Source organism: Salvelinus fontinalis, chromosome 4 (assembly GCF_029448725.1).
Source record: "Salvelinus fontinalis isolate EN_2023a chromosome 4, ASM2944872v1, whole genome shotgun sequence".
NCBI classification, from domain to species: domain Eukaryota; kingdom Metazoa; phylum Chordata; class Actinopteri; order Salmoniformes; family Salmonidae; genus Salvelinus; species Salvelinus fontinalis.
Window position 1 is genome coordinate 60,718,208 of NC_074668.1, and position 14,116 is coordinate 60,732,323.

The 14,116-nt window shown below is 41.5% G+C and overlaps 1 protein-coding gene across 2 annotated transcripts in view; it reads left to right on the plus strand.

Moving 5' to 3' along the window:
* LOC129854118 (potassium voltage-gated channel subfamily A member 1-like) overlaps positions 1-14,116 on the plus strand; it is a 129,172-nt gene that overhangs the window by 21,806 nt on the left and 93,250 nt on the right. The window contains exon 3 of one of the 2 annotated variants that reach the window (XM_055920861.1): positions 7,875-9,681. The exons of the other annotated variant lie outside the window; for it this stretch is intronic. The gene's annotated coding sequence lies outside the window, so the exon portion shown is untranslated. Of the gene's footprint in view, positions 1-7,874; positions 9,682-14,116 lie in introns of those variants that run through there. 2 annotated transcript variants of the gene reach the window in all.

Below are 14,116 nucleotides of genomic sequence, written 5' to 3' on the forward strand. Positions count from 1 at the left end.
GGGAGAGAAAGCAGTCCAAGGCTAACAAGGCTTGTCCTGGCAATTTCAGCAATTACATGGCCCATTCTGATTCCCATCAGTTATGTGCTGCCTGCCTCGGTGTGGACCGTGCAATGGCAGCTTTCGTGGACCACGCTAGATGTGCGCATTGCGCCCAGATGGGCCCTGATGTCCTTAAACGTAGAGCAAGGTACATGGAAAGGGGAACCTCCTACTAGGGGAGTGGCGACTTCATCCTGAAGTTGTCGAGGAGGTGTGAGGACATTACTGCAGAACTCTGCCGCTGATCTGTACGCATCGCAGGACAATGCACACTGTCGCTTGTTCTTCGCGATGAGAGATCACAGCGCTCCTCTACAGTGCTTCTGTATGCCTTTCCTCCCCTGGGCCTTTTTGTTGGTCTGTTAGTAAAAAGATGGAGAGTGTTTCATTTGTAACTCCCCAAATGTCACAAGTAACTTACATTTGGTGCCAGAATTGTTATTGGGCCACTGTAGACTACATTTAGCGTTCTAAAATGTTTAACAGTCCACTGGAAAGCCCATGAGAGTTTTGTCTAAATGGTGATGCCTCATGCGGGCCCTCTCAAATCAAATCAAATCAAATGTATTTATATAGCTCTTCTTATATCAGCTGATATCTCAAAGTGCTGTAACAGAAACCCAGCCTAAAACCCCAAACAGCAAGCAATGCAGGTGTAGAAGCACGGTGGCTAGGAAAAACTCCTTAGAAAGGCCAAAACCTAGGAAGAAACCTAGAGAGGAACCAGGCTATGAGGGGTGGCCAGTCCTCTTCTGGCTATGCCGGGTGGAGATTATAACAGAACATGGCCAAAATGTTCCAATCTATTAACCCATCAAACCCCTCCTTACTCTCTTATTTCCTGAATCACATTCTATTTCTATGACAACAACTAGCCTACTTCAAGCCCATTCCATGAAATCTAACAAACCAAGCAGCATTCATCACACATTCGACTCAGGTGAAACACAGCTTGTAGCTGCATCCGAGAAGAATGTTGTTGGTAATTGCAGATTCCCGAAGGTCGGAAGTAATGTTGCAAATAACACATCACAGGGAAAACATTCTATTAAGCCATGTTTTGATTTTCCTCTGGCCAGGAAATGTTTTTTCCTTCTTTTTTTATTATTGTTATTGGGAGCAGTTTGTGTGATACCGCTGCTGTCGACGAAAGCCCAAGCATGGCCTTTTCCACAGCAATTTAAAAAGGAGCTGCTACAGTGTTACTGTGGTTACGTTGTTCCTTGGAAAGCTATGTTTGGGAGTTAGCTGCATCATAAAGCACATGTCAATAGTTTAAAATGTCTCATATTTGAAGTTAGAACTTCTGAAATGATTACTCCAATACCAGGATGGTATTTAAATATGATTTATTATGAGATTATTATCATAGATTTAAGTGGGGTCATTCATGCTCATGACAACTGCTCATGATAACTGCATATTTTTTGGTGAACAATTATCTTGTATTATATTAAGTGTAAGGTAACGTAGAAGCAGTACATACAGGCAGTACACAGGGGAGAAACATCAAAATAAAAGAGAAAAATATATACATATATAAAGTGAAGAATCAAAAAGAAAGCACAAAACAAACAGTGTCACAGTTCATGTGTATTCTGTGGTGAATTATGATAACTGCATCATAATGCATTATACCTGTCACGTTCTGACCTTTATTTTCCCTTGTTTTATCTTTATTTAGTATGGTCAGGGCGTGAGTTGGGGTGGGCAGTCTATGTTATTTGTTTCTATGTTTAGGTTTGTTCATTTAGCCTGATATGGTTCTCAATCAGAGGCAGGTGTTTTGCATTGTCTCTGATTGGGAGCCATATTTAGGTTGCCTTTTTCACTGTTGGTTTGTGGGTGTTTGTCTTCCGTGTCAGTGTTTGTCGCCACACGGTCCTGTTTCGGTTCGTTCACATTTGTTATTTTGTTACTTGTGTAGTGTTCAGTTAATATTATTAAAACATGGACACTTATCACTCTGCGTATTGGTCCTCCGATCCTTCTCGCTTCTCCTCGTCAGATGAGGAGGAAGAGATAGACAGCCGTTACAATACCTGCAGGTTTTAAGTAAATTGTTACCAAAGTGGAATTTGTGGTATTGCGGCTTAAGGAGAAATGTATGGCATCAGCTTTGGTTCTGAAGTCGTTGGGCACACAGATCCACTCCCCTTTGCACGCTGATAGGCTCCTGTTTGACCTTGGCAAAATATTCATATCAATCTCTGTCAGGGTAAAGGGACTGACGATAGGTATTTAAGCCCTGCACTTCCCTCGTTAGTCACCTTCAGTCCTGTACAAATAAAGTGTTCCTTTTCAATAAAATGTAATTAGAACCCTTAAAGGGGAAGTCCAGTCAGAGATATATGTTGCTCTTCACATTTATTGGTATATTTGATATCATTTATTTTATTATATATTTTTTTTATTTGATATAATTTGTTTCAAAACAAATCAAATTGTATTTTTCAGATGCTTTGTAAGTGAAATGCTTACTTACAGGCCCTACCCAACAATGCAGAGAGAAAAATAAAAGACAAATATTAACATGAGGAATAAATAGTCAATGAGTAACGATAACTTGGCTATATACACGGGGTGCCAGTACCGAGTCGATGTGCAGGGGTACAAGGTAATTGAGGTAGATATGTACACATAGATAGGGGTAAAGTGACGAGGTAAGAGGATAGATAATAAACAGTAACAGCAGCACAGATGATGAGTCAAAATAGTTAGTGCAAAAAGTGTCAATGCAAATAGTTAAATAGTTAATCAATAGCTACCCAGACTATTTTGTAAATTTATGGCTTGGAGGTAGAAGCTGTTCAGGGTCCTGTTGGTTTCAGACTTGTTGTATTGGTGCCACTTGCCGTGCGGTAGCAGAGAGAACAGTCTATGACTTGGGTGGCTGAAGTCTTTGACAATTTTTAGGGCCTTCCTCTGAACCACCTGGTATAGAAGTCCTGGATGGCAGGGAGCTCTGGGCCGTCCGCACTACCCTCTGTAGCGCCTTGCAGTCAGATGCCAAGGAGTTGCCATAACAAGTGGTGATGCAGGCAGTCAAAATGCTCTCAATGGTGAACTTTTTAAGGATCTGAGGGCACATGCCAAATCCTTTCAGCCTCCTTAGGGGGAAAAGGCGTTGTCGTGCCTTTTTCACAACTGTGTTGGTGTGTGTGGACCATGATCATTTCTTAGTGATGCGAACGCCAAGGAACTTGAAGCTCTCGGCCTACTCCACTACAGCCCTGTCGATGTGGATGGGGGCATGCTTGCCCCTCTGTTTCCTTCTAGTCCACGATCAGCTCCTTTGTCTTGCTGACGGGAAAGGTTGTAGTCCTGGCACCACACTGCCAGGTCTCTGACCTCCTCCCTGTAGGCTGTCTCATTGTCGTTGATGATCAGGCTTACCACAGTGTCCTTTGCAAACTTTTTTTTATTTTATTTTTTTATCCCATTTTCTCCCCAATTTTCGTGGTATCCAATCGCTAGTAATTACTACCTTGTCTCATCGCTACAACTCCCGTACGGGCTCGGGAGAGACGAAGGTCGAAAGCCATGCGTCCTCCGAAGCACAACCTAACCAGCCGTACTGCTTCTTAACACAGCGCGCCTCCAACCCGGAAGCCAGCCGCACCAATGTGTCGGAGGAAACACCGTGTACCTGGCCCCCTTGGTTGGCGCGCACTGCGCCCGGCCCGCCACAGGAGTCGCTGGAGCGTGATGAGACAAGGATATCCCTACCGGCCAAACCCTCCCTACCCCGGACGACGCTATGCCAATTGTGCGTCGCCCCACGGACCTCCCGGTCGCGGCCGGCTGCGACAGAGCCTGGGTGCGAACCCAGAGACTCTGGTGGCACAGTTAGCACTGCGATGCAGTGCCCTAGACCACTGCGCCACCCGGGAGGCCCGTCCTTTGCAAACTTAATGATGGTGTTGGAGTTGTGCACAGCCATGCAGTTGTGGGTGAACAGGAAGTACAGGAGAGGACTAAGCACACACCCCTGAGGGGCCCCCGTGTTGAGGGTCAGCGTGGCGGATGTGTTGTCGGCCCGTCAGGAAGTCCAGGATCGTGTTGCAGAGGTAGGTGTTTAATCCCAGGGTCCTTAGCTTAGTGGTGAGCTTGGAGGGCACTATGGTGTTGAACGCTGAGATATAGTCAGTGAACAGCATTCTCATGTAGGTGTTCCTTTTGTCCTTGTGGGAAAGGGCAGTGTGGAGTGCAATTGAGATTGCATTATCGTTGGATCTGTTGAGACGGTATGCGAATTGGAGGGTGTCTGGGATGATGGTGTTGATGTGAGCAATGACCAGCCACATTTTCAAATCAAAGTTTATTTGTCACGTGCGCCGAATACAACAGGTGTAGACCTTACAGTGAAATGCTTACTTACAGGCTCTAACCAATAGTGCAAAAAAGGTATTAGGTGAACAATAGGTAAGTAAAGAAATAAAACAACAGTAAAAAACAGGCTATATACAGTAGCGAGGCTATAAAAGTAGCGAGTCTACATACAGACACCGGTTAGTCAGGCTGATGGAGGTAGTATGTACATGTAGATATGGTTAAAGTGACTATGCATATATGATGAACAGAGAGCAGCAGTAGCGTAAAAGAGGGGTTGGTGGGTGGTGGGACACAATGCAGATAGCCCGGTTAGCCAATGTGCGAGAGCACTGGTTGGTCGGCCCGATTGAGGTAGTATGTACATGAATGTATAGTTAAAGTGACTATGCATATATGATAAACAGAGAGTAGCAGCAGCATAAAAATAGGGGTTGGGGGGGGACACAATGCAAATTGTTCGAGTAGACATTTTATGGCTACATATGTGAGTGCTACGGGGCGATAGTCATTAAGACAGATTACCTTGGTGTTCTTGGGCACAGGGACTATGGTGGTCTGCTTGAAACATGTAGGTATTACAGACTGGGTCAGGGAGAGGTTGAAAATGTAATTGAAGACACTTTCCAACTGGTCAGCACATGCTCTGAGTATGCGTCCTGGTAATCCATCTGGCCCTGCGGCCTTGTGAATGTTATCTTTAAACAAGTTCTATCTCACATCGGCTTTGGAGAGTGTGATCACACATTCCTCTGGAATAGCTGGTGCTCTCATGCATGGTTCAGTGTTGCAAGCCTCGAAGCGAGCATAGAATCATTTTAGCTCGTTGGTAGGCTCTCGTCACTGGACAGCTCTCAGCTGGGTTTCCATTTGTAATCCGTGATAGTTTGCAAGCCCTGTCACATCCTACGAGCGTCAGAGGCGGTGTAGTAGGATACGATCTCGGTCCTGTATTGATGGCTTGGGGATAGAAGCTGGCCTGTTGGATGGTTCGTTGGAGGGCATAGCAGGGTATCTTATAAGCGTCCGGATTAGTGTCCCGCTCCTTGAAAGCACCAGCTCTATTCTTTAGCTCAGTGCGAATGTTGCCTGTAATCCATGGCTTCTGGTTGGGATATGCACGTACTGTCACTGTGGGGACGATGTCGTTGATGCACTTATTAATGAAGCCGGTGACTGATGTGGTAAACTCCTCAATGCTATCGGATGAATGCTAGCGAAACCATCCTGTAGCTTAGCATCCGCTTCATCGGACCACTTCCGTAATGAGCAAGTCACTGGTAATTCCTGTTTGAGATTTTGCTTGCAAGCAGGAATCAAGAGGATAGAGTTATGTTCAGATTTGCCTAAGGGAGGGTGAGGGAGAGCTTTGTATGCTTTTATGTGTGTTCAGGGAAGGTGAGCTAGAGTATTTTCGCCTCTAGTTGCACAGGTGACATGCTGGTAAACATTTGGTAAAACTCATTTTGGTTTCCATGCATTAAAATCTCCGGCCACGAGAAGTGCCGCCTCTGGATGTGCATTTTCTAGCAGTAGCGCCCTATTTTCTGCTTAGGGCCCTATACAGCTCATTGAGTGCGGTTTGTCACATATAACACTTAAGGAGCACAGAGAAAAAGACAACTCCAGACAAAAGTAGTCTTCGATGTCACGGGTTTACATTCCCTCTCCTCTACCTATTCAGGGGAATAGTTTTAAGTGTTGTCATCATCAATGTTGGTATATCAATGCCAGAGGATACAGTAGCTGTATGATAGTATTGTGGCAGCACAATTAGCTCAATTGAGACTGGGATTTCCACTTTGAATTTACGCAGACTTATGTGGCAGTGTTGAAGAATTGAGACACATAAACAATAGTGATTACACTCATAAAACTCATGAACATCTTTATAATGACATGTTTAGCCAATGCATACATTTGAAAGTAATGCTTTCTTAGGTATAGACTGGGGAGCTACTGTATAATCCATTGTATAATTGTATGACTTACACTAGCTAGTGTGAAACCTGTGAAAAGCTAACACTTTTGCTTCTCCTAGACCTATGTTCTGGACTTTGCTATTAGTGTGTCAATTGTTTGTCGAAGAATGTTCACACACTTGGTATGTTTACCCATAAGTGGTTTAGGATAAACACAAGTGGCATTAACCAGTCATAAAATAGCCATAAAATAATCAGAAGAAACTCTCTACAACACTTTTTATAGCTTACGGTAGGTTTCACGTATTCAAATATAACAAATGTTGATTGTTGCCACCTTAAACAAAATGTAGCAGGAGAATGTGAAGGAGTTTCATGTTTTGTCTGTATGTGTCAATATGGGAGCCTATTTCTATTTCGTGGTTCTGGCTTCAGTGCATGGAGACAATGTACAGTTTGTGTTGTAAAATGAGACAGCAGGACATGTCACATAGATGCAATGCTAATTCAGTTATTTCGGAGTGCAGCCTAAGGACAGACATGACTGTCCTTGAGCCTGACCATTCACAACACAACCACTCAGTGAGAAAGTTGTAGTTGTCTAGTCTCTGGCATAGCTTGGAGTTAACACAGAACGTCTGGGTCTAGGCCGAGACAGTGTGAGGAATCTGCGAATCCTGCAATTACTGATATACTGAAACACCAGCTGTTTCATTCAAAGAAGAGGGCTGTCTTGAATCGATCATGTCTTTGCTATTAAATAAATGCACATGAAATTAGGTACATTTACATTACACAGGAAAAAGTAGAGAAATGCTAAGGAATTGTATTGCTAATTCAACCAATGTCTCATATATAGATATTACGAGACGTGTCAATTTTCACGATACGCTCTAGGCAATAAAAAACATCTTTAATACATTTTATCTATTCAAATGTTTTAAATCTGGGTTTATTTCCCAATGAGGCCCTAGCCTCAGAGGGAGCATGCAGTTCACCAGTAGTGGAATGACGCACCCCTCCATGTTGGCCTCCAGTTCCCACCCCTGGCAATCAAGGTTAATGTTTTGGAACTACATGAGTCGTTTGGCTCCGAGCTGAACGGAGGACAAAAGGGTGTCGGGGACCCAATAACTCAGACTTAATGGCTGAGCTAAGGCGATTGTTATCTGCTGTGGTATGCTGCAGATATTCCACTGGGCCAAAGAGACTGCAGTGTATTGGGATCCATGAGATTCTAATATGGGAATGGTTTCACGTTCATAAACGCGGACACCAGTTGCTAACCTGATAGATATTGTATATGCTGTATTGACAACCTGCTGTTAGATAACCTGGCATGATAAACTGGTATTTGTAGATAACATGGAATGATAATCTGGTATTAGATAACCTGTAATGATAACCTGGTACCCATACATAACCTGTAACGACAACCTGTAATGATAAATTGGTCTTTGTAGACAACTGGAATGATAACCTGGAATGGTCTTTGATAACCTGGTATCTGTAGATAACCTGGAATGATAACCTGGAATGATGACCTGGTATTCATGTCCTGTTTATCTTTTGTTACAGTGCTATCAGTTGACGGCTTAGGAGAGGATGTGCTGGCTGGTACTCTTGGGATTGGCAGAGAAAGAGCAAATATTATGACTGGTCATCTGGGGTGAGATAACGGACATCGATAACCACAGATCTACTGCAAGAGTGAACCCAGCGATCAGACATCAGAAGTTTGAACGGACAAATGAGACATTGGGACATTATACGGAGCGCACAAGGAACAGAAATCTTTCCTAGAAAGCCTGGAAGCAGGGAAATGAGTAAGTCATGGCCCAAATGATTGCCTTAATTATTACATATATACCTATATATGAAGTGATGAAACTAGAGACTTATCTGAGTTCAAATATGTTTTTCTTTATGTGTGAAACAGTGTCTTGTAAGGAACAGATGTGAATATTTTAATAAGATAGAGAAACTTTGTTTGGTTGTTATGTTTCGACAATGTCTTAGTTGGGTCTGCTTTGTAGGTGTCATTGATAACCAAATGGCGGGGCTGCTCTCTGCTTACGTGCAGCAAGCAGAATGAGTTCATCTGTTTTTATCTCGTTTCGTATTGTCAACCAAAATAAGGCTGGCTTGAGGCGGAGCTGCTCACTCAGCTACCAGCTACAATGTCTTTCAATTCACGACATCGTGTTATGACAACTATATTACAATTCAGAAAAGCGTAGGGAGTCCAAAACGAGACAAAATGACTCTACAATATACATGAAACATATCTGATTATTTTTGTCCTCTTTTTTTCCCCTACATACTGTAAGCATCTGTTCACACACTCTCAAACACAAAAGATGTCAGGTGCGCATACACACACACAAACACACAGAATGATCTACCGAAGGGACACAAAGGGTTTTCCCTAAGATGCAAATTTTATTATGTTAGTGATATAATTGACCAGCTGCTTTGTTGACACAAACCTCGATCCATTTAAAGTTAACTGTATGCAAAGTAACATGGAAGTGTGTTATATATTTTTTTAAACCTAGCCTTGACTATTACTTAACCAAAGTTTAAACCCTGATTTTATTGTCCGTGGTGTACACTTCCTCTGGAGATGTTGTGAAAATAGATACACATTGAATAGAACATATGCTGATGTTTATATTTCTGTGTCCAACAATGTGTCGCAAATCATGACATTTGAGACAATTCTACTTAGTTTGACTGTTAACAATGTCTTCAGAAGCCATGTTCCATTTTTATTGACATGAACAATGAACATGTTGCGGATGCTGCTCCAACAAGATCCATAATTTTGCCCTTCAATTTCTATTTGAGATGTTTTCATTTTAGAATTTAGTTTCTTATTGTGCTGTTCTCATATAACTGCTCGTAGAAAATCTGCCCACTCTCTTTTGGTCTACTTTCAAAGACACATAGTTGTACGCACTGCTTGCTTGTTGCAGCTTTGTCAGACAAATCAAGTGTTTGCTTTAAAAAAAAAAACATAAATACCATCTTATGTTTAAGCCCATCCTTCTTACGTTCAGTCAACAGCCAAGAACTTAGCAATCCTCGCTCCTGGGCGTGCTGTCTATTATTGTGATGTCGGCCCATGATGACTGTGCTTTAGTGCATCAACAACACAGAGCTCTATTATTCTTTTTATGTTATTGAAAGGGGTGGAACCTAATATTATGTACAGTATTATTTACACAGACAATGGACTGCATTTCTATTCTCTTCCATAAAAAGAAAACATACATATTTCATTGTACTGTTTGAAAAGACATAGAACACTTGAATCTGGAGATGAAACTCTCATATCAGTGTCTGTTCTTCATCTACTTACATAGAAAATCCTAATTATACCCCCCCCCCCCCCCCACCACCACCACCACCACTCCACATATACACGTCTATTCTTATTGGTTACGCTATATCCCTCTATTACAAAAACGTTGAAGGTCTATAGTCAAGATTTTCCTCAACGTTCAGAAAACCCTATCAAACATACCATGCTAGCCTCTGCTAAAATGTACTTTGTTATCAAATTCTTTTAGCATCACCAATGATTTCAGAAAAAGTAAGTGCCGTTTATTCCCTGATCCCATAGTCCCATTGTTTTACACTTTGAAGCAAACACAAAGCCCATGCACATTCTGATAATTGATGTCTGTCAAAGTGTAATAGTTTAAAGAGAAATCCCTCAGCAGTTCACGGTATCATTTAGTGTGCCTAGCAAGAAGTTGTTGTGTCTTGCCATAGTTAAGCTAAAATACTCTGGATTCCCAAATTGTAGTTGAATAAGCAGTAACTTAAGGGAAAACAAAGAGAAAGATGTATCTTTCAATAGCAAGTTTTTCTAGTATGTTACGATGTTACTATACTGTTAGATACTGTGTACTGTTAGAAAAGCTGACCAAGAGAAAGATGTATCTTTCAATAGCAAGTTTTTCTAGTATGTTACGATGTTACTATACTGTTTGATACTGTATACTGTTAGCAAAGCTGAGCTTCTCCCTAGTTATCTACCCAATCCGTAGTATAACTCCGAAGTGGTGGCTTCTTTTGAAAATATCAATCAGTGTTATGTCCCCGCCTAAAGCACTACGCATAATGATGAGAATGTAAAAAAAAAAGTTTAAAAAAGCCATTCTATGTCATTGGTATAGCCTGTGTAGCCTCAAGACCACAACAATGATATTTGACTACATTATGGTAACATATTATGGTAATGGTTTAACTGTGATTGGACAGAACTGAAAAGACAAAGTCAAAGAAAAGGCTTTTAACAATGCCCTAATATCAAAGATGGGGCTTAGCCCTGCCTACAGTATCTAGACGTATCCTTAGTATAGATATGAGGCCTGCTTCAAGGTGTGACTAGTTACAGTGAAAAGGTCCAGAAAATTGACAACTATAGCTGGTCTGTCTTTGAACACTAGCCTGGGACGATCGTATTCACACGAAGTGTCTCAGAGTGCTGATCTAGGATCAGTTCCCCTGTCCAGTTTATCTTATTTATTGTGATCTAAAAGGCAAAACTGATCCTTTATCAGCACTCCTACTCTGACATGCTTGATACATACGGCCCCAAATATAACAAACATATACAAATTAAATCAAGTCCATAACTTGAAAATCATTATAATGACATGTTTAACTATTGTATACATTTTAAAGTCGTGCCTTCTTAGGTATAGATTGGGTAGCTACTAAGGGTCCATTGTATATATAAATATAACGAACATAAACAAATCAAATCAAGTTTTATTTGTCACACGCTTCGTAGACAACAGGTGTCGACTAACAGTGAAATGCTTACTTACGGGTTCATTTCCAACAATGCAGTTAAAGATTAAAAAAATGTAATACGACATTTAAATAGTGACACAAGGAATAAATACACAGTGAATAACAAATAAAAATAACATGGCTATATACAGGGAGTACCTGTACCGAGTCGATGTGCAGAGGTACAAGGTAATTGAGGTAGCTAAGTGCTGTACATATAGGTAGGGCTAAAGTGACTAGGCAACAGGATAGATAATACACAGTAGCAGCAGCATATGTGGTGAGTGTGAAAGTGTGTGTGTGTGTGTGTGTGTGTGTTGCGTCAATATACATGTGTGTGCAAGTTATGTGTTTGTGGGCGTATGTAGGGAGTGTGTGTGTATGTTTTGGTTACAGTAATATGTTTCAGTCATGGAATCATTGTACCATCACTAAGTATGTTTACCATGAACATCCACATGGAAATGACATGTGTTATTTTTCTGTTAAAATGTAACTAAATGTTAATGCTGTCCGAGTATGTGTGTGCATATGAACCATTCATTTTCATGAACACTGGAGGGTCATTAAGGGAGCGAAATCAAATTAGAACTGACTCTTAAAGTTGATATTAAAACAATTCCGTAGAAGTGTATTTCAGGATGTTATAATATTTCTTCAGTCCAAATGTGATAAAGTACCGATGTTTTGGTCAGCCTTGCTTTTTTCTGCATGATTCTTTGTTTTTGAAAAGTGCATCCTAATCTGAGATGTTTGTATTCTTTTCTTGCGGTTACTTCTTCTCTCTGTACTATCTTTGGAGCTCGTTCATTTCCTACCCTCATTTTTTAATTTTATTTTTATTTTTATTTAGGTAAATCTTCAGACTTTTGGATTTTCTACATTAATATCATTTTTGTAGGCAGCAATATGAGATGTCATCGAACGGAGTATGTGCAATGTTGAATAAAGAAAAATAAAATATATGAAATAAAAACAACTGCGAGAGTGACTTGAAGGGATTGCAACAACATGATCTATGAGTGGTATTCAAATGTCACCTCATAATTTACTGGTTATGTCCTTATGCAAGAAGCACCTGAAGGAAATGTTTTGCCTTATTTTCTCCCCCATAGCTGTTGATATATAGTGTTTAGCAGGGTTCAAGATTTAGAATTTTACAGTAATAGGACCCACGTTGGCACCGAAAGTTCTAAAACAATGACATAGGATTCCACTGTTTACAACATTAAGGAGCACTTCATTATCTAGAGCATTGCTTGACCAGTACAACAATATTCAAAATCCAAAAACGCATATGGCAGTTACAATAAATAAGAACTTTATGAATTTCATTCGGAATAAGATGTTCCCATGGAAAGGTTTATTGTTGCCGTAGGCATTCTGTGACAAATTTGGAAACAGAGTGTCACCCAGGGTCTTTTAGAATGTTCCAAGCTTTCTTACATCTGTCACCCAGTTGCCTCGAAGGCTTCCCAATAACCAGACGTATTCTGTAGAAACTTCTCTTGACAAATTTTCTTTTACTCTTAACTCATCATTTGAAAGACCTTGTACACCATTGCTAAAATGTGTTAGTCCACAACAATGTCCTCAAAAAATCTTAGAGCTGCATGGATTTCTCGAGACTATAACCAGCGTAGGCAAGCGTTACCGCAGGGCCAAGTCTCGGTCCAAGAGGCTCCTAAATAGCTTCTGCCCCCAAGCCATAAGACTCCTGAACAGCTAATCAAATGGCTACCCAGACTATTTGCATTGCCCCCCCCCCCCCCCCTTCCTCTTCTACGCTGCTGCTACTCTCTGTTATTATCTCTGCATAGTCACTTTAATAACTCTACCTACATGTACATATGACCTCGACACCGGTGCCCCTGCACATTGACTCTGTACCGGTACCCCCTGTATATAGCCCTTGTTGTTGTTGTTATTTACTGCTGCTCTTTAATTGTTTGTTCTTATCTCTTACTTTTTTTAGGTATTTTCTTAAAACTGCATTGTTGGTTAAGGGCTTGTAAGTAAGCATTTCACTTTAAGGTCTACACCTGTTGTATGTGACAAATACAACTGTATTTTATTTGATTTGAAACCTACAAAATTCTCTCCACCAACAAGAGGGGTGTGAACAGTTTATGTCATGAACAGTGCATGTGCCCATTGAAATAGACGTGGCGTAGGATGTTCCCCAATGCTGGAAGGGGTGCCCCGAGAGAAAAAGTTTTGGAACCCCTGGTATAAGCAACAATAGATCATTGAGTAGTAACAAGTAGGCTAATATGACTAAAGCATCATTTCAGGTGAACAAAAAAAAACTCATTACCAGCAGTGGCCAACCTTGCTCCACTGATCCCTGATCTACTGGGTGTTCAGACCCAGCAATAGCACACTTGATTATCAACTCATTAGGTTGGATAAGTTTAATCCGGTGTGTTATTGCTGGGCTGAAACATAACCCTGCCCACCCAGCAGACCTCCAGCAGGATTGGCCTGCTCCAATTGTAATAGGTTTATACCTTGTGTATGATGCTTAACTGTATTTTGTGTATACAACATGTGCTTACATAGGTAGGCATACACACATATAACCCATGGCATATACACTCAGTGGCCAGTTTATTAGTTACACCCATCTAGTTCCGGGTCGGACCCCCCCCCCCCCCTTCCACTCCAGAACAGCCCGAATTCTTCAGGGCATGGAAACGATTGATTGGTATCAAAGGACCTTACGTGTGCCAGGAAAACATTCCCCACACCTTTACACCACCACCGCCAGCTTGTACTGTCGACACCAGGCAGGATGGGACCATGGACTCATGCTGCTTACACCAAATCCTGACTCTGCCATAGACATGACGCAACAGTAAACGGGATTTGTGATGTTCTCAATTGTCCAGTGTTGGTGATCGTGTACCCACTGGAGCCGCTCCTTATTTTTAGCTGATAGGAGTGGAACCCGTTGTGGTCGTCTGCTGCAATAGTCCATCCGTGACAAGGACCGACGAGTTGTGCGTTCC